This window comes from Artemia franciscana, chromosome 18 (assembly GCF_032884065.1).
Source record: "Artemia franciscana chromosome 18, ASM3288406v1, whole genome shotgun sequence".
Lineage (NCBI taxonomy): Eukaryota > Metazoa > Arthropoda > Branchiopoda > Anostraca > Artemiidae > Artemia > Artemia franciscana.
Window position 1 is genome coordinate 938,001 of NC_088880.1, and position 19,463 is coordinate 957,463.

The 19,463-nt window shown below is 35.7% G+C and overlaps 1 protein-coding gene across 1 annotated transcript in view; it reads right to left on the minus strand.

Annotated features, from left to right (window-relative positions):
- The window catches only part of LOC136038485 (transcriptional enhancer factor TEF-1-like), a 189,240-nt gene that overhangs the window by 115,928 nt on the left and 53,849 nt on the right, over nt 1-19,463 (minus strand). The window lies entirely within an intron of this gene.

The window sequence follows — 19,463 nt, forward strand, 5'->3', positions numbered from 1 at the left end:
TCAAAATATACAGAATGATTATACCTAACACATAGGCTAGACATACAGACCCGCTGTACTTTATCCCCCTAATGTGCAAATATATAGCCCAAATTTGTTTCTGAAAAGCGTCAGAAAACATATCAGAAGAATATTGGGTAGAAGGTATATGATACAAGTACCCAACAATACACTATGGTATACCCCCTTAGGCTCCTTGGACTGTAAAGAAGGGGGAAAACATAAAAGTTGCTCACTCAAAAAAAAAAGTCACTTACAGAAGAGAATAAAATAGAACAAAATTGTAGAAAAACACTAAATAGATTGGACAAATTACATAAAATAAATAGATTAAATTGAGAGATAGATAGATTAAATAAACTAAAATTAAACTGACTCTATTGAATCCTACGCAAAAAAAAGCTAAAAAAAAATGAAATAGCTTTTAAGAATCGGAAAAACTGCTTTTTTTGGATAGCCTAAAAAAGTGGCACCTTAGAGCTAATTCAGGCATTATATTCCACACAAGATGACTCGCCATCATAGGGTTGAAATCTGACCGTGCAGAAAGAGTAAAAGGAATTCGAATATGATTTTTCGCATTACAAAGATTATAATTGTTTCGATCGGAAGTAAAAAACGAAAATACAGTTAGGGGTTGGGAGGGATCACATTGAAACTGAGAAAAAGTAAAAAAAATGTACAATGAAGAAAATACAGGGACTCGAGATCGATTAAAAGGATATATCCTGAATGATTAGTTTCCTGAATGAGGTTTCTAGCTTTACCATATTAATTAAAAAAACAAGTATTTCTTTTTTTACTGAAAGAAATGACGAACATGAAAACTTAAAAAGAACATTAATTATTACGTATATAAAGGGGTTGCCCCATTCTCAACGCCTCGCTCTTTACGCTAAAGTTTTTTAGTACTTTAACAGCTTCTTATTGTTCTAACTAAACAACCCTTGCGTTTTAGGAGTCATTCTTAGAGAATTGGGACAGAATTCAAACTTTAGCGTAAAGAGCGAGGTGCTCAGCAGGGGAAATCCCCTTCATGTACGTACTAATCTCTGTTTGTTTCAAGTTTTAATGTTACTCCTTACTTTCAGCTAAAAAAATTTCTTAATTTAATTTCTGGTTATTTTTATACAATGCCAGGAAATCTTGCCCCACCTCCACAGAGACATCCTCCTCTCCATAGAAATACCCTCTAGACAATTCAGTCCCGATGAAAATTGACCCCGAACAAATTTCTTAACGATTCCAAACGTAAAATTGAGACGGAAAAGAGAAAGCAAGACATATAAAAGAATTTTGTATAGGAATCCTGGCATATTCACCCAGTGTAGAATTTCCTCTGACAAGTTCACCGCCTGGAAACTTCCCTTCCCATGGAAAACCCACGGCAAAAAATTCGCCCCCCTCCAGACGAAAATGTATGCATACTTCCCAATAACAAATACGATGCGCAAACAATGGACAAATTTTATAACTTGAAGACCTTTTCACAGGGGCTGTGAGTGTTGGGGGGGGGGGCGTGTTATATACAAAGGCAAAGTTAATGGGCTTTTCAATTATGCTGAACAAAATAGCTATATAAAAATGTGTATGGATTTTGGGAAAAAAGGGCGGGGAAGGACCTAATTTGCCTCCAATCTTTTGGTCACTTATAGGCACTAGAACTTTTAATTTCCGTTTGAATGAGCCATTTCAAGATACTGTAGGAACAATGCGTCGAGACGACGACCCCTGAAAAAAAACACGCATCCGTGATCTTTCTTCTGGCCAAAAATACAAAATTCCGCATGTTTGCGGATAGGAGCTTGAAACCTCTACAATAGGGTTTCCTGATATGCTGAATCTGATGGTATGACTTTCATTAAGATTTTATAACTTTTATTCATAAAGTTTCCCCTTTTTCGAAAATCAGGCAAATCAAGGAGGCACACTCGTGCTTCTTTAAAGAGGCGAACCACGACAATGTTAAGCGATCTTCGGTTCAAGTGGTCGCAGAGGGATGGGGAGGGATGCATTTCGTAGCCCGAGCTCCAACTAAGAAACCTGCCAAATTTCATCCCCCCTCCGACTTTTCCTTCATGGGGAAAATCTGGCCGAAAGTTTCGACCCCCCAACCCCACTTTCACAAAATTCACAAGTTAAGGTCCCCTAGGGCCCAGAAGCTTATCCGCGAAATTTCAGCTCGATCCGATAACTCCTTCCCTGTTTTCCAGAAACCACGCATAGCCACATAATGTTCATGTTCTCCTTTTGTTTTTTTTTTCTGCCACGCCTACAGGTCACAGCCGACATCGGATCTGGGTGTACGAAGACTCATTCGACGCGGAATTCTCCGAGTAATTTTCCTGGAAAGTTTCGTCGGAAAATCTTAACCCCCCGATTTTCTAGCTTAGAAAAACCCATTTCCCCATTGAAGGTAAAATTTTCTCTTGTAATAACATCACTTGTTTGAAAAATTCTTACACTAACAGCAGCTTGGCGCAGCGGAAGCGTGCTGGGCCCATAACCCAGAGGTCGGTGGATTGAAACCGCTAGCTGCTAACTTTTTAAAATTTGTAAAATTAGGTAATTTTGTCAGTTTGAATTTATTGATACAGAAAGGGAGAAAATAAACATGGAAACATGTGATCAGAATTACATACTGGAATGTTCACAAGAATTTATACTGAAGGGGGGGTAAGGCTTGATGGAAGCAAGTTAAAAGAACCATTTAAATTGATTTCCTAATTGAAGCCGTTGGTGAAATTTTCTATTGTAATAAGTTGTTTGATAACAAGCATAACAGCAGCTTGGCGCAGCGGAAGCGCGCTGGGCCCATAAGCCGGAGGCGGGTGGGTAAAACCATTAGCTGCTAAATTTTTAATTAAGCTGCTAAACCATTAAAATTATCAAAATTAGATAATTTTGTCAGTTTGAATTTATTGATACAGAAAGCGAAAAAATAAACATGGAAAATTATTATTAAATTACATCCACCATGGATTGTAGAAAAACGTACAGAAATAATATGAAAAAAAACTTCGTTTTCTTAAAGAGTTAAAGAGGCTGCGTCCCAAAGTCGAACCTTAAAACGTACAGGAATTAGGAGAGGCAGTTGGGGGGCTGCCGCCCCCCAAACCCCCCGCTTTTAAAGACTCTTTTTTACAGGTTTTTGTTGTGGGAGGCTGCCGCCCCCCTAACCCCCCGCTCTTGGCTTCGGAAAGGCCCTCTTTTAATTAACAAAAAATTGAAATGAATGAATAATGGAATAACTTCGAAAAATGTTAAACACAAGAGGACAGGAGAACCATTGCACCGAAACTAGTAATTAGTAACAATGAAGTTGACCACTCCATTTACATTTTAACATAATTATTGAAACTGTTTCCCAGACACAGAGCACACAAGCTAAGAGCTGGGGGTTTGTTGGTATACAACAAAAAACCTGTACAAAAGAGTCTTTAAAACCGGGGGGTTTGGGGGGCGGCAGCCCCCCAACTGCCTCTCTTAATTCCTGTACGTTTTAAGGTTCGACTTTGGGACGCAGCCTCTTTAACTCTTTAAGAAAACGAAGTTTTTTTCATATTATTTTCTCAGGCTCGTAGTCTTTAATGGGTAAGACTGAATTTAATGAAACTTATATATTTGAAATCAGTATAATAAGCCTATTCTTTTGATAAATCTATTGACATCGAAACTCGTTTTCGGTTACTATTGGGCCGGTTCGCTCCATACAGTTCACTACCATGAGCTGTTGAAAAACGTGGAAAGCGGTTTAAAAAAGGGAAGACAAAATTGACATCCATAGCCTATTTTTGAACAGTAAAAAACATAAGATTGGATCAAGCAAAATTGGTAAACAGCTTGAAAGGCACAAGTCACAGTTTCAATGTTAAGGAGTGTCACTCTGTCGGCTCTTCAAAAGGTCAATCAAGCAAAAAATCGAAATCGGGAGAGGGGTGGGATTTTCTGTTTTCTCGACCTTATAGTGCTGGCCAGGCATCTACACATAAAAGTATATTTGGAAGCATTCGAGAGGAAAGGACAGAAATTAAATAGGGCACTAACAATGTAATTCAAATGTGAATTATTGGAAACTAATGGATCAATCGTAAAAATGCTTATTAGTATAAACCCGTGGTATTAAAGACTGAATGTTCAAGTTTAATAATTTTAGACTTTAAAATTATATAGTTATTTAAAACATAAGGAGAATTAATATCAAAATTCTCCGAATTTTCCATAATTCGGAAAAAAAGAAAGTACAAGGTGGATTAACTCACACGCTCAACAGAGTTTATTGCAATAGCTTATCGAATAAACGATTTTTTCGTGACTGAACATCAAAATGAATTTCTGTTAAAAATAAATAATAATAATAAAAATCGTACCCCGTAGAAACTTTGAAAATAACCAAAAATACTGTGAGCTTATCTTGATAGAAAATATCTCAAGGTTTTTCTATCTAGAAAGAAGAACTTGCAGCTTTCTGAGGTTTGTAGCACAATAAGATATTGTCATAACTTGTAATAAGCACTTTGGGACAACAATCAATAATTGCAATTCATTACTTAACGTAGTGGCATCAAATAGGGGGGAGGGACATGTGTCCCTCATATTTTTTTTTTAACCCTCCCTAGATTCTGAAAAATACCTTTATTTGCAGTATTTTCGTTAAAAATGCCTTATTTTGTCATTCTCATTGACCCTGTATTCCAGAAATACTTTTGCCTCCCCACTAATAAGTCCTTAAATTGACGCCAATAATTAATCACCAAAAATAGCAACAATTAATTGGAAAATGCACTATTGAACGCGGGCAAATTTCAACACTTCCACATGTCATTTTGTCTGGATTTCGAGAATTATCTGGACGCCGTCCAGGAAAAATTCAAAATTGAGACCCGCGTTTTGGCAAAACACAGTCGGAAGTTGTTTAGGTCACTTCCACGGTCAATTGAATCCTCAAACCGTGATTTTCTTTTTAATTCCTCATTGTTTTTCGACGAAAAGAAAACGGTTGAGGCATTTCAGTCTAAATAAGGATCTTTGCCTAAGTTAGGCTTATCAGTGTCAAGAGGCTTCCGACGATATAGCCACTTATGTCGTTTCGATTTTGATTTGACGGGGAGTGGGTCGGGAGTTGAAAGTATTCCCAGGATAGGCAATCAGACGGGGACCATATAACCTATTCTTAAATCAATTTTTTGAAGAAAAAATTTTTTGCATATGATTTAGAAATTTTTTAACCTCAGAAAGGGTTCACAGCCCCCTCGCACAAACGAAATTTCTTGATATAAAATTAGAACCAGGTGTATGAGTGTCAGCTTGGAGGCGACTTAATGATCGCGGCTCCCTCCCTCTAAAGTACTGAAATTTCAGATTTTTCTAAGAATCTCCTATATTTTCCGAGCAATTCACAATTTCATCCCGCTCTTCACAGAAAAACTAAAAACAAATATAAAAGTAGCAAAATTTATTTAAACTCAGGTAAAAACTTATTCTGGTACCAAGTTTTTTACACCTCTGGTTCAAAAATTAGCCCAAAAATTGATGAAGGTTAATGAATGAAAGGCGATCATTTAAATAGTACAGCAATAGTACTAACAAATAAATAATTAGTTATTGAACCAAAATCAACCATCAGTAGTCAACCTCAAAAAACTTTCCAACTGACTTGTTTTCAATTAAATCTTCTTTGCTCTAAAACTTATCCAACTGATAAAATTGCAAAAAAAGGGACATAATCCCATTCCGCCCTCGGGAAAAATCATTTAGGAAATTTTATTAGCATTTATCCGACCCCAGAGTAGCATTATCTAGTCATTACACCACAAACTGTGGAGGGAAGGATTGGCTATCAAAATAAAAAGTTCTTCGCCAGAGAGAAACTGGGACTTGAGCCAGTGTTGAGTATGTGCTCCGATCTGATTTTGTATTTATAGACACTCGGGGAAAAATCACAGCGTGTTGCCTCAATTGTTTCACTTTGCTAGTTTTCTGGGAAATTAAAGTGATGTGGGAAATAAATGGAGAAATTATATAAGACAAAGTAGTATGAAACGCTGGGAATTAAGAGGTTCTTTAGCATAGAGATTTGTGATATGGGACGAAAGAAAATTGACTGATATTTTTGAGAATTTAAAAACTTACACATACAGCAAATGCACAATAAATAGCAATGACAATTATCAACCAAATAGTTAATTCGATGATGGGGGACAATGATAAGACAATTAAATGGTTGATTGATAAATTTGATAATTAACTGATTTGCGGACAAGCAAATTTTATATAGTATATAAGGCCCGCGTGGAGAAACTTATTTAAAGGAACATATAAACGTCCAAATGGCAGTGTACGGTTTCAATGGTCTTGGAAAAAAAGGAAAAAGAAACAAAAGAAAAAGATACCTAATTGAAGGTATTACGTCGGAAATTGTTTAAAAGGGAACGTTTCAGAGGCTGAAATAAAAAAAAACACAAGAAAAAGAGAAATAACACGAAAAAATACAAGAAATAATGGACAGAATCCTAGTAACCATTGAATCTTAGAGGGCCTAGGTAGCACTAAATGCAATTATGCATAATAAATTTGGAAAATTAATTTCATGTTTATAGAGTTAGGAAAAATCACTGCGCGTCAAGTGGCGTCAATTCACAAAAATTTAGCGAGAGCGGCAAAAATGTGTTTTTTTCCGATATCTAGGAGGGGCAAATTTCTCACTTTCCAACGAAAAGCCTCCAAAAAGGTACAATTCCAAATTGACGGAGGAGGGTCCTAGGAAGCAAAAGCCCCCTGTCCCCCTGATAGAAACCACTGGGAGTGTTTCAACAATTGCTTCAATTTGTTAGGTTTCTGGGTACTTACGTATTATAGCGACCGCACTTCGTTCTTGATCTGTAAAGAAACCGCTTTTCGGTGTTCATTCGGACATAAGTTTAGCCTGAGCGAGATAAACGGTATCTATGCAGGTGTATGTTAATTAAATATTTAATATTAGAGATGGTTAGGTAAGGTATTTAATATATTGCGCTCTGGGTGGCCAGCTTTCCATAATTTTTTGTTGTAGTTTCTATAATTTTGTTACTAAATATTATATTTTCATCATATTTGGTATATTTCATTATGATCACCCTAACCTAACTTCACTTATTTAGTGTGGTCGCTATATCATGTAAGTACTGATTTCTGGGAGATTAAAGTAATCTGAGAAATAAAATAAAGAATAAAGTGGTAAGAAACTTGGAATTAAGGGGTTCTCTAGTCTCAAGAATTATGACGTTGGAAGAGAATTAACTGAAATTTTCAAAAAATTGAAAACACTCTCATACTACCAAAACAAAGTCAAGAATTAATGATAATTATGTTACAGTGTGTAAAGAGTGAAGCTTTGAATAGACTGGGGTGGAGGAGGAGCGTGCGTAGCTTTGTTGACCTTAGGTGGCTTAGTACTGCTGTGAGTTTTTAGTGCCAGCAGTAAACATGCGCATTTTTGAGGAACTTATTTAAAAATGTAAAACAACATTTCAGAGGCCCAACTTCAAAAGGAGACAAAGAAAAAAACAGCTGACGATTGATGCAAACAAATGTAGGAAATAGTGAGTTAAATCGTGATAACCTTGAAATTTCATGGGTCTAAATAAACTCCTGCTTCACGTAGTAAGTTTGAGAAATTATTTTGTGTCTACAGAATATTGTATGCCTTTTAATCTTATATTATTATTTGGTAAATGTTTACTTTACTTTCGTTCCAAGTGCTCTAAACTGAAAATAATGCTGCGAAACAGCATAGTTTCCAGTTCAGAGCATTTAGAAATGCTAATTCTATAAGCGCATCCATTTCTAGTTGACCCTCCTCCTCCATGGGGCAAACCAAAAATCCGTAAAGTGGGCTTGCTTACAGGTACCATTACCTATAGAGCAAAGCGTATTAGTCCATGAGCCCCTTGGGCAGCGGGGCGAGGTCTGAATTCTATATTTATTTAATAAAACCCGTTTAAGGTTTTTTTTATCACTCTTTGTTGAATAAATATCGAATACCGACCTCGCCCCGCTGCCCGCGGGGCTCATGGACTGATGCGCTTCGCTCTATAGATAATGTTACCTGTAAGCAAGCTCACTTTAGCATTTTTAGTTTGCCCCATGGAGGAGGAGGATCAACCGAAAATGGATAAACTTCTCTAATAATGACAAGGAAACAATATGTGATCGTCAGAATCTTGCTATACACAGTAATACGCACTTTAGAGCACTTGGAACGAAAGTAAACTTTTACCTGTTATTTTATATTATTTATTTTATTTTATGTGTCCATATATTTTATGCCTATGGATCTAAATTAGCCGCAACTACATATAATATACTATTCTACTAATACTATTAATATTCTGCTCTTACAATTTAAATAAATAAAAAGAGTACAAGTATATCAAGTTGCCAAAGAGCATAGATAAAATCTTTTGGGAGTGGTATAAGTTTTATTTTTCAGGTCACCTTCAGGAGCTATAAAATTAAATTAAAAATTGTGTCAGGATTAAAAATTGTTAAAAAAGTTTCCCCAGCATACAAATTACAATCCATACTATGGATTCTTAAAGAAAAAAACTGAAAAGATATAATATTGTTTCTTCCATGAAAAGACCATTCAATAAAAAACTAACAGAAATTAACTTAACAAGTTTTTCAACAGAACACGTTTTTCAAAGAAAAGTAAAGAGCTCCATTAGACAAAGTATGAGCAAAAATAAAGTCAAATAATCTTCCAAGCCTAAAACTACCACAAATCACTATCAATATATAAGTGAAACTCAAATGAACAGAAATTACAATAAATAGCCGAGTCAAACTCAAAACGAGCAAAAATTGACATAAGCAGGGCTAATAACCCCCTACCTTCTCAAGACCAGAACACAATTTTGAACGTATTTGAAATGAAAACAAAATACGTTTGAATATTTTCACTTTTCTTACTTTCATAAATAAAAAATCATCAAAACTTTAAGGAATAAATATCAGTATATGTCAATTAAACTGACAATCCATGGTCATTTGTTTTTTGTTGTCAACTTTCCTAGCAACCCAAAAACTTAAAGTTTCAGAACAGCCATGAAACATTATATAAGAGAGAGTAGTATGACACCTAAGGGAGACAGGGGTTAAAAACATGAACAAGCACATCATTAAAATCAATTTCTATTCAATATTTTATTTATTGAAATATTTTAATGTTTTTACCCCCATTAAAATCATCAGCCACCCTCCCTCTTCCAAACCAACAGACAACTCGATAAGTGATACTAGATGTCGCAATATTCACACGTATTACTTTTTCCTTTCAGATAGTCATCGAGAATTTGCTAGATTGTGGCTAATACCTTAGCAAAAGGCAATTAAAACCAAAAAAATATAAACATAAACTGTCAATGAGACATTTAAAAATTTATTTCACATCCAAAAATAATTTATTGGCCATGGATTAGCAATACGATACTCGGACATCAAAATTTGGAAACAGGTTGCGGCTGCCACATTTTTTTTTTACCTTACGTCAAAGTTCGTCAACACACTAGAAATTACAATCGTAAAACAATCATGACAGATAAAACAATATGAAAACAATTAACCCGTTGCAATTTCTATACCGCTTTATGCCAAGGAGATGATTAATATCTACGTAAGACGCAGGTCAGAAGAACCATTCATACATCACACACCAAATCTCTTTGCGTACACCTTAATACAGGCTGTGGACAACCCTTCAGTGGCTTTCACACTAAACACGTGTTTTTGTATGCTAAGTGGTTAAGTTATGTTACGTTAGGTGTGATCTTTCAGGCACTTCCGTGTTATAGCGACCACACTCAAGTTCTTCATCTAAGTGAAACCAGTTTCTCTGTGTGCATTAAGAGATAATTAGCTTAGTCTCAATGAAATAAATTACTATACAGGTATATTTTAATCAAATATTTTTATATATACACAGTTGGTTAGGTTAAAATAGGTCAGGTATTTAATATAATGCGTGCTGGACGGCCTGCTTTCCATAATTCTCTGTTGCAGTTTCCATAATTGTGTTACTAAGGTATTATATTTTCATCATATTTTGGTATATTTCACTAGCATTAACCTATCTTCACTTCTTTGGTGTGGTCACTATAAAACGTAAGTACCATCTTTCACACTTAAACAAATCCTTTTACATTAGGCTGAAATAGAAATTCATAATACCTCCACTATTATCCTCTAACCATCACAATCATCATCGGCAAATAATTTTTTTTTTATTTTTTTTTTTTTAATACGGAACGGAGATGGATATTCAAGCTCCAATGAAGCGCGAAAGGCTTTCAATGACAAGTTATTATTTTTTTTCAAAATTTATCAGTTCCTATTCCAGCAGTTCCGTTTTGTTGCTACTATGATGGCTTTTCCAAAACGCAACATAAACTTACATAACGTAAAATTCTATATACAGCTTGAGTCAGGTTGGCATTGCCTATCTTAAGGACAAAGTTTACTCGGTAAGATTACATAACGAAAATTAAGATCTTTTGCTATGGTAGAAGTGATACTACAGTGTAGTAGGAAAGCAACAATAGTCTACGGTTTGAAAGTGTGTAGTGTGAAAGCACCATTACGCTACAATAAAGGGGGTTATTTGCTACAAGGCGTGTCAAAGCGGCTAAAAGTGCCACCCGCAAAATGAGGAAAAGAGTAACGGTCAAGTTACGAATTTGTCCAAATTCAAATTTTGTACATGGTTACCATTTTACGGCAAGGTAATAAACGATCACTTTTAAATATATTTCCAAAATTGGCCATTAGCAACTGAAGTTTTTGGCGTCACATAAGGTGAAAAAAGCGTAGCAGTGTTTTAACGCCACTGCGGTTTTCCGTCACCATGTAGGTCAGAATAGACATAGCTATAGACATAGACATAAGAACAGATATAGACATAGAAATAGACATAAACACAGATACAGGCAAAAACATAGACATAGATATAGACGTAGACATATACTAACCAAACCTAACCTGTTATTTCTGACCCAACTAATCCTCTTGATGATGCAAGATTTCCTGGGTGGCAGAAAACATATGGTGGCTGAGAACTGCACTTACGTTAAAACACCCACTCCAAAAAAAAGTCTAAAAAACCGGTAAAATTTCGGTAAAATTCTAGTTAATTGACTTCTTGCTATCTTTGAAAGGGTTTAGGTTAGAAAAGTGAAACTTTCAGGAATGGGTCTACAGGCTAAAGTATGTCCTGGGAAGGTATTTTGAAGCAACTACCTCCACTCCTTCTCCCTCTAGAGGGCCTTGAAATTTGCCTACATGACAGGTCTATACCCATTGAAATTTTGACAAAACAACATTTTACCTTAATTTTCAGTTACTAGTTGATTTTTCTCTGCCTTTAGTTCTGAAAATGCAATTCCTGTTATTTGAGTAGAATTCTGAGCCATATCAATGTTTTTTTTTCAAAATTTAGGGAAACATTTGCGTATCTTTAAAACCTTATAAATTGGGATTGAGCAAAGTTATGAAGCTGAAAACAATTTTGTTGTACTTCAATTAAGCTGAAGATCCATTTTGCAAGGTTTCATTTTTATAACACATATATTTCTAAAGGTCATCAAAGGTCAGGGCCATCTAGAGGGAGAAGGAGTGGAGGTACTTGCTTCGAAACACCTTCCCGGGACATACTTTAGTCTGTAGATTCATCCCTGAAAGTTTCATTTTCCTAACCTAAACCCTTTCTGAGATAGCAAGAAGTCAATTAACTAGAATTTTACCAAAATTTCTTCTGGCGTCCAGACTACTAACTGTATAGCGAGAAATCTTCGCTTGGCGTTAGACTTTATCCTTTGTATAATGTCACACGATTGTTCTCAAAGCTGAACATTAGTAATTGGCTTAAAAATAGTCCTTCTATGAAGGAATTTCAAAATAGGGAACACAATTTTCGAAAAGGGGCAGTCGATTGAATTGGACTGTTTGAATTTTGCTTAAATAAAAATACCTTAATTAAAAAAAAAAATTCATTTTGTTTCTCGACCCAACCAATAATTGTCCTTAAATTCTCTCAGCAGTGGAAACGAGCAAATCAACAAATCACCTAAATTAAGTAACAACCATGTTCCTGAACTCCCAAACCCTAATATTCAAGCTGTTATAATTTTACAACACGGCTTTGCTCGTATGGGGACTGCAAAATAACAGAATCCTTCCATTCTTTTAACAGACATAATGGGATAATGACTCTGTCGACAACTCAAGGGCTTTTAAAGCAACTCAAGTAAACACCGCTAATGCCGAAACATCTCTCTCCATTTTTTCCCCATCCTCTCCCACGTGATTGAGAACTTTTCAAAAAGGAAATTGTTTAAACGGTTCCCAGATGGCAAAACAATAGAATACAAGAAGGGAGGTGAAAATTTGTACTTTTAACTGCCAGAAAAAAAAATATAGAAGTCAATCTCCATACGGCCGTAAACCCCATTTATACGTTGGCTTAGCTAGATATCAGTTTTTAGATATCACCATTTGGACAAATCAGGGTTGATCCAACAGTTCGTGGTAACGAACGTAAGGAGCAACCCGGCTCAATAGTAAACGAAACTCTAAAAAACGGAATTTTGATGCTAAAAGATACATCAAAAGAATCGGATTTTCATGCTGATTTTAAATATATAAGTTTCATCAAATTTAGTCTTTGTCATCAAAAGTTACGAGCCTGAGAAAATTTGCCTTATTTTGGAAAATAGGGAGAAACACCCCCTAAAAGTCATAGAATCTTAACGAAAATCACATCATCGCATTCAGCGTATCAGAGAACCCTACAGCGAAAATTTCAAGCTCCTATCTACAAAAATGTGGAATTTCGTATTTTTTGCCAGAAGACAGATTACGGGTGTTTATTTATTTTTTTTTTCTCAGGGGTCATCGTATCGACCAAGTGGTCCTAGAATGTCGCAAGAGGGCTCATTCTAACGGAATTGAAAAGTTCTAGTGCCCTTTTTAAGTGACCAAAAAAATTGGAGGGCACCTAGGCCCCCTCCCACGCTCATTTTTTCCCAAAGTCAACGGATCAAAATTTTGAGATAGCCATTTTGTTCCGCATAGTCGAAAACCATAATAACTATGTCTTTGGGGATGACTTACTCCCCCACAGTCCCAAGGGGAGGGGCTGCAAGTTACAAACTTTGACCAGTGTTTACATACAGTAATGGGTATTGGGAAGTGTACAGACGTTTTCAGGAGGATTTTTTTAGTTTAGGGGGGGTTGAGGGGAGGGGGCTATGTGGGTGGATCTCTTCTTGGAGGAATATGTCATGGGATAAGAGAAATTCAATGAATTTTTCTTAAGGAATTGGGACCAAATTTAAGCTTAGTGTAAAGAGTGAGGAGGCATTGTGAGGAGCGAGAAGGCATAAATTTAATTATTAACGGGGGGAAAAACCTCCTCATATACATAATAAAAATATAAGAACACAGAAGTTCTTTACGTAAGTTAGTTCTTAAGTTACGTATATTTTTTACTAATAAAAACATTCGTTAAAAATTAAAAGTTCTAGTTGCCTTTTTAAGTAACCGAAAAATTGGTGGACAACTAGGCCTCCTCCTCCACCCCTTTTTTGTCAAAATCGTCTGATCAAAACTAAGAGAAAGTTATTCAGCCAAAAAAAATTAATATGCAAATTTCATTTTAATAATTTATCTGCGGAGAGCCAAAGTCAAACATGCATAAATTCAAAAACGTTCAGAAATTAAATAAAAAAAATAGTTTTTTTAACTGAAAGTAAGGAGCGACATTAAAACTTAAAACGAACAGAAATTACTACGTGTATGAAAGGGGCTGTTCCATTCTCAACGCCCCGCTCTTTACGCTAAAGTTTGTACTGTTTAATAAAGTAGAATTGAGAGAAAGATTCAAACTTTAGCGTAAAGAGCGGGGCGTTGAGAAGGGAACAGCCCCTTTCATACACGTAGTAATTTCTGTTCGTTTTAAGTTTTAATGTCGCTCCTTACTTTCAGTTAAAAAGCTAGTTTGTTTTATTTAATTATGAAAAAGAAAGCAAACTATGATCAGTCCAAAATAAGGCGTGACACAGATGTCTAGATAAACACACACTATGAATTAGGCTGAGATAATCAGAACCGAGTCCTAAACGGGTTCTTAAGATCTGTAGTTTGAAATCAAACAGTTCACTGTTTCAAAAAGTAGATTTGAGAGAAAGAGTCAAACTTTAGCGCAAAGAGCGGGGCGTTGAGGAGGGAACAGCCCCTTTCATATACGGAGGAATTTCTGTTCGTTTTAAGTTTTAAAGTCGCTCCTTACTTTCAGTTAAAAAAAAACTTTTTTTCATTTAATTACTATCAAAGCCGAATCCAGGATATTTGCTCGGGGAGGGGATGGTATTTCTGTTTGAGTGGATATTTTTTGTTCAGGGGAGGGATACAAAAACCTTACAAAATGGAACACAAATTTGTTTATATGCATTTTGTTACTTTTTAGGAGCCAGACAGAATGCCGGGAGAGGTTTTAAATCACTATCAAAGCCAAATCCAGGATTTTTGCTCGGGGGCAGGGAAGGGTGTTTTTGTCTTTGGGTCCATCTTTCGGGAGGGGGGCTATAGAAACCTTTGAAATGCACCAGAAATTTATTTATATGCATTTTGTTACTCGTCTGAAAGCTCCCTCCCCCTTGGAAACGACCAAAAAACAGGATGGCGACTATTATATTTAAAGAGGAAATAATAACTATCAGGGAGACGTTTTGCAGATTTTCTGTTTTACGAAATGCCTACGAAAGAGCCAGAGATGCATCGATATGCAGTCTCAAGGGACGTAGGTAGCGTTTTCTATCTAAAATAGCCGTACTTATTCAATAGGATTCATTTTCCCCCGACTTTCGAAGACCACATTGCCAAAGGTATTTTCGAAGACCATAGTGCCTTTCCAAGACGTGCAAATAACAGCTCTAATAGGGATATATCCTTTTATTAAACAGTGAGAAAACAATGAAAAAAAATTCTGGATATTTTGATCACATATACAGTGACCATCATCAGCAGATAAACTGATGACGGTCACTGTATATGTGATTGAAATATACAGTATTTCGTGTCATTACTTTGACACTGCTTAATAAAAGGATTTGTCTCTATTTGAACTGTTATTTGCAGAATTTCCTTCTATGTTAACGCTCTTTGGACGTTTTTATGCTGACTTTAATTTTTAATAGATTTTATGGTACTTTTAAGTGAACCACACACAAGAAGTGAAGTTAGGGTAACCCGAATGAAGCATAACCTTTAGTTTAAATAATAATATAATTTGGGCTATATGTTCGGACATTAGCGGTGGGGGGGAAGCGCCCCTAATCAATCCTAATGCCCCCCTAATGTGCAAATATATAGCCCAATATCTATAAGCTCAATGCATTATATCATCCCGTCACTTGTCTTTGTGGCTATGAACCCAGTTTTCTGAGATCTAACCCAGTGGTTCTCAACCGGGGTCCACATGGACCTCTAGGGGTCCATGTAACATTTCCGGGGGTCCACAGGCAAAACACAACAAATTGGGGGTTCACAATGATATTTTCGGGGTCCATGAAGAAAACCAACTCAGAACACTCTTTATTTTTGAAAATTTAATTTCTACTGTAATTTACTGTTCACTTTATGTTGTGTTCACTGTGTGATACACCGTCAACACTTAGTTGCAAAGAAAATACAACTCTTTACGCTAAAGTTTTTTTTTAAGAAGAGGTGAGAGAAAGAGTCAAAGTTTTTTACTGTTTTAAAAAGAAGAGTTGAGAGAAAGAGTCAAATTTTAGCGTAAAGAGCGGGGCGTTGATGAGGAAGCCCTTTCATATACGAAGTAATTTCTGTTCTTTTTAAGTTTTAATGTCACTCCTTACTTTCAGTTAAAAAAAAACTTGTTTTTTTTATTTAATTGCATACAGAGGTGAGATAGCTATTAAAGGGGAATTGTCTTAAGCGTTTCATTGCACTTTGGGATTCTATTGTTTCCTTTTTTGCTGACACACAACTTGGAGCAAAACTGCTTTCAAATAAATGTGATGTGTTTTACTTATCAGATATATTTGAAAAATTTAATTTACTTAATAAACAGCTCCAAGAAAACAATTCTGATCTGATATCCAGTAAAAGTGCTATTGCTACTTTTCTAAGGAAACTACAGCTGTATAAGAATAATATCAGGCGTCATGCATTTGAACAGTTTCCTTGTTTGGCCTGTATTAAAGTGATTTGCAAGATGAAGATCTTGCATTATATGGTGAATATTTGGAAAATATACATGAAGATATGCAAACTCGGTTTAGCCACCTACTCGGGATGGATATACCGATTTGGGTTTCAATTCCTTTTGAAGTTAATGTTGCCGAAATAGACATATCTTTGCAAGAGCCCCTTAACGAAATACAGTGATGAAATAATGCATGCAAAATTCAAAGATCACCAAGCACAATATATGGAAAACAAATGATGTTGCTACAAAGTACCCTTTGCTCTGGAATAAAGCGCAGTTCTACGTTATTGCTTTTCCTACATCTTATCTTGTTGAAGAGGGATTTAGTCGTGTTTCTTAAATGCTATCAAAAGATTGCAATAGACTTGACATTGTGAAAAAGGGTGATCTTCAAATGATGTTGCTACAAATGATGTTGCTACAAAGTACCCTTTGCTGTGGCATAAGCTATGTTATTGCTTTTCCTACATCTTATCTTGTTGAAGCGGGATTTAGTCGTCTTTCTTAAATGCTATCAAAAGATTGCAATAGACTTGACATTATAAAAAGGGGTGATCTTCGACTATCATTAACACCAATAGAACCAAATATAAAGAAACTCACCGAGAAGAATCAACCACAGGGATCTCATTGAATAAACATGCCTTTTCCTTTTTTTTAATCACACACTTAATTTCAACTCCTTTTTTATCCAGTTTACATAATGTCGGAGTGAATTAAACTGCCTGAGGAGCTCTACTCTCCGTGAGCTTGTGTTGCTTGCTCATGGAAGAAACATTGTAATATTGTAGTTATTGTCACAATAATAGTAATAATAATAATAATATTAATAATAATAATAATTATTATTATTATAGTAGAATATTTTATTTGTATTAAATTAGTTTTCATTTAAAAATAAAGCTTAATCGTATACTATTTCTTTGATAATTAAAACCTTAAAATTTATATTAGTGAAGAATAGAAAATTATTCGTATGTCCAATAGCTATGAAGGGGTCCACCAAGATAAAAAGAAGGGAAAAGGGGTCCATGGGTAAAAAAAAGGTTGAGAACCACTGATCTAACCTAAGCGTAACTCTTGTTCACCTAAGCCTAATTTAAAACGCAGTGCGTTTTGTTTAATTAACCAGTACCAATTTTCTCACTATTTTTGAATATTTTCGACCGAAGTAGTATCAATTAGGACTATTTATATTTTCAAGAACTTCAACAAAATACTTTCCCTTTCATATATCTTTTAAAAACAAATTTTCAACTAATGAAAAGGGAATACCTCTGCAGTCGATAAAAGCCTATGCACTGGGAAATGAGACATTTCAAAGTCAATTACACTTTGTCCACAGTATGCATTTTGAAGATAATCTAGAAATCTTAAAGCTCCATTAGGAGTACTAATTATTTCCCCTGCCATGTTCCATTATGCATCAATGAATTTATAATTAAATCTATTGACTTTCCTAATAAAAGCGAAGTGATAAGACAGTAGCAGATTGCTGAGGAAAGGAGACAAGATCGAAAAGTAACAATCATGGTTCGAAAGTTTTGACTTAACAGACTTTTGAAAAAAGCAAAAACAGCAAAAAAAAAAAATCATAGTATGAATAGCTTGAATGAAATGTAGAAGATTGAGAAGATACATATTTCGGATGCCACTTTGTCTTGTATATGACCTTTGGCTTATTTTGAACAAAATGCCTATCTTTAAATTCCGATCGGATGCATTTGGGAAAAGAGGGCAGAGGGAAGGCCTAGTTGCCCTCCGATCACTTTTGACTCTTAAGAAGCGAACTAGAACTTTCAATTTCCAATCAGATGAGCCTCCTCTAAAGCTTATACAACAACCCCTTTCCATAAAAACCTACACCGCCAAGAGAAATTTTTTAACTCGTAAAAGGAACATTATCCAGGCCAGTCATATCTGCTGGGTAAGAGGGGGTGGGGGTCTCCGCTCTCATCCTTTTCTTAAATCATAGGATTTAATGTTCTGTATTTTTTGTGACCGGCCCATTGTTTTCTGTTTTGACGGATCATCCTCTTACAAATTCTTATGTAAGACAGGGACGTACCCAGGGGGCGTTGGGGCCCACCCTTCCCAGAAATCCTAAATTTTCGTGAATTTTTTAGCACTTATTCCAATTATCAAATAAAACTTGTTTTGTTTAAATTATTGGCCCAATATTTCTCTAAAACTAAATCCCAAGTAGGTGCCTGGTATAGCACCCTGATCCCTAGTAAGCACGTAGTTTGTAGCAGAAGAGCCTGATAGCCCCCAAAATTTTGTGATTTTCATAATTTTTCAGATTTTTGAATATATTTTTTCCTCCTCCAAAAATAGGCGTTCCCGGATCCGAGCCCTACTTAAGAGAGCAATTGATTTTTGTTTCGAAAGAAATAGTTATTTGACATGTTAATGACCAAATAGTCAGACCCATAGGCCATAAGATGTCAGGAATTTACCACAAATCTAAGATATTATCCCTCGTGTTCCACCCAAGCTTGTATTTAAATCTCGACGGATTCCCGGAATTCAGTTTTAACACGTGCTTGTAATTATCACTGCGAGAAGACCATTTCATGCGGAAACACCCCAATCTTCATCAAATCCCAACATTACGAAGCCCTTAGCCATCAATTCAACGACAGACAATTTCTGTGTCCCCCCAAGCTCCCAACCATTACAATCAACCAACCGAATAATGTACAATGATTGCTAATTCTCGCTTTGTTTTCTTTTGAAACTGATATACAAGTGTGCTTTGGCCTTTGGGCTAATTTCTCTACTTTTCCAACAACGGTTTATGCAATATTCATGAATCTTTTCAGACTGTGACCACCCTTTTATTAGTTGTCTTCTGGTTTTCTTGCCAAATTTTGGCAAATAAGCTGACGAAGCATTCATTGGCTTTTATAGATTTTGCCACATTATCGTTATCTGCAAAAAGAATGGGGAAATTCTAGGAGTTGGATGCTTGGCAGTTTAACATAGGAAGATAGGAACTAAAAATAACTAGCGCCACTGGCACTGTAGCGTCGGGCAACTTCATTAAATGAGTAAAAAATGAAAATAAAAGTAAAAACAAGGGAGTAGTATTAATTGAAGAGGGACAGAGGAGTAGCTCCGGGATTTTTATTGGAGGGGGCAAGGGGGGTACATATCCGGATAGTCAAGGGGCATGGGCTATATAATAGTTATTCTC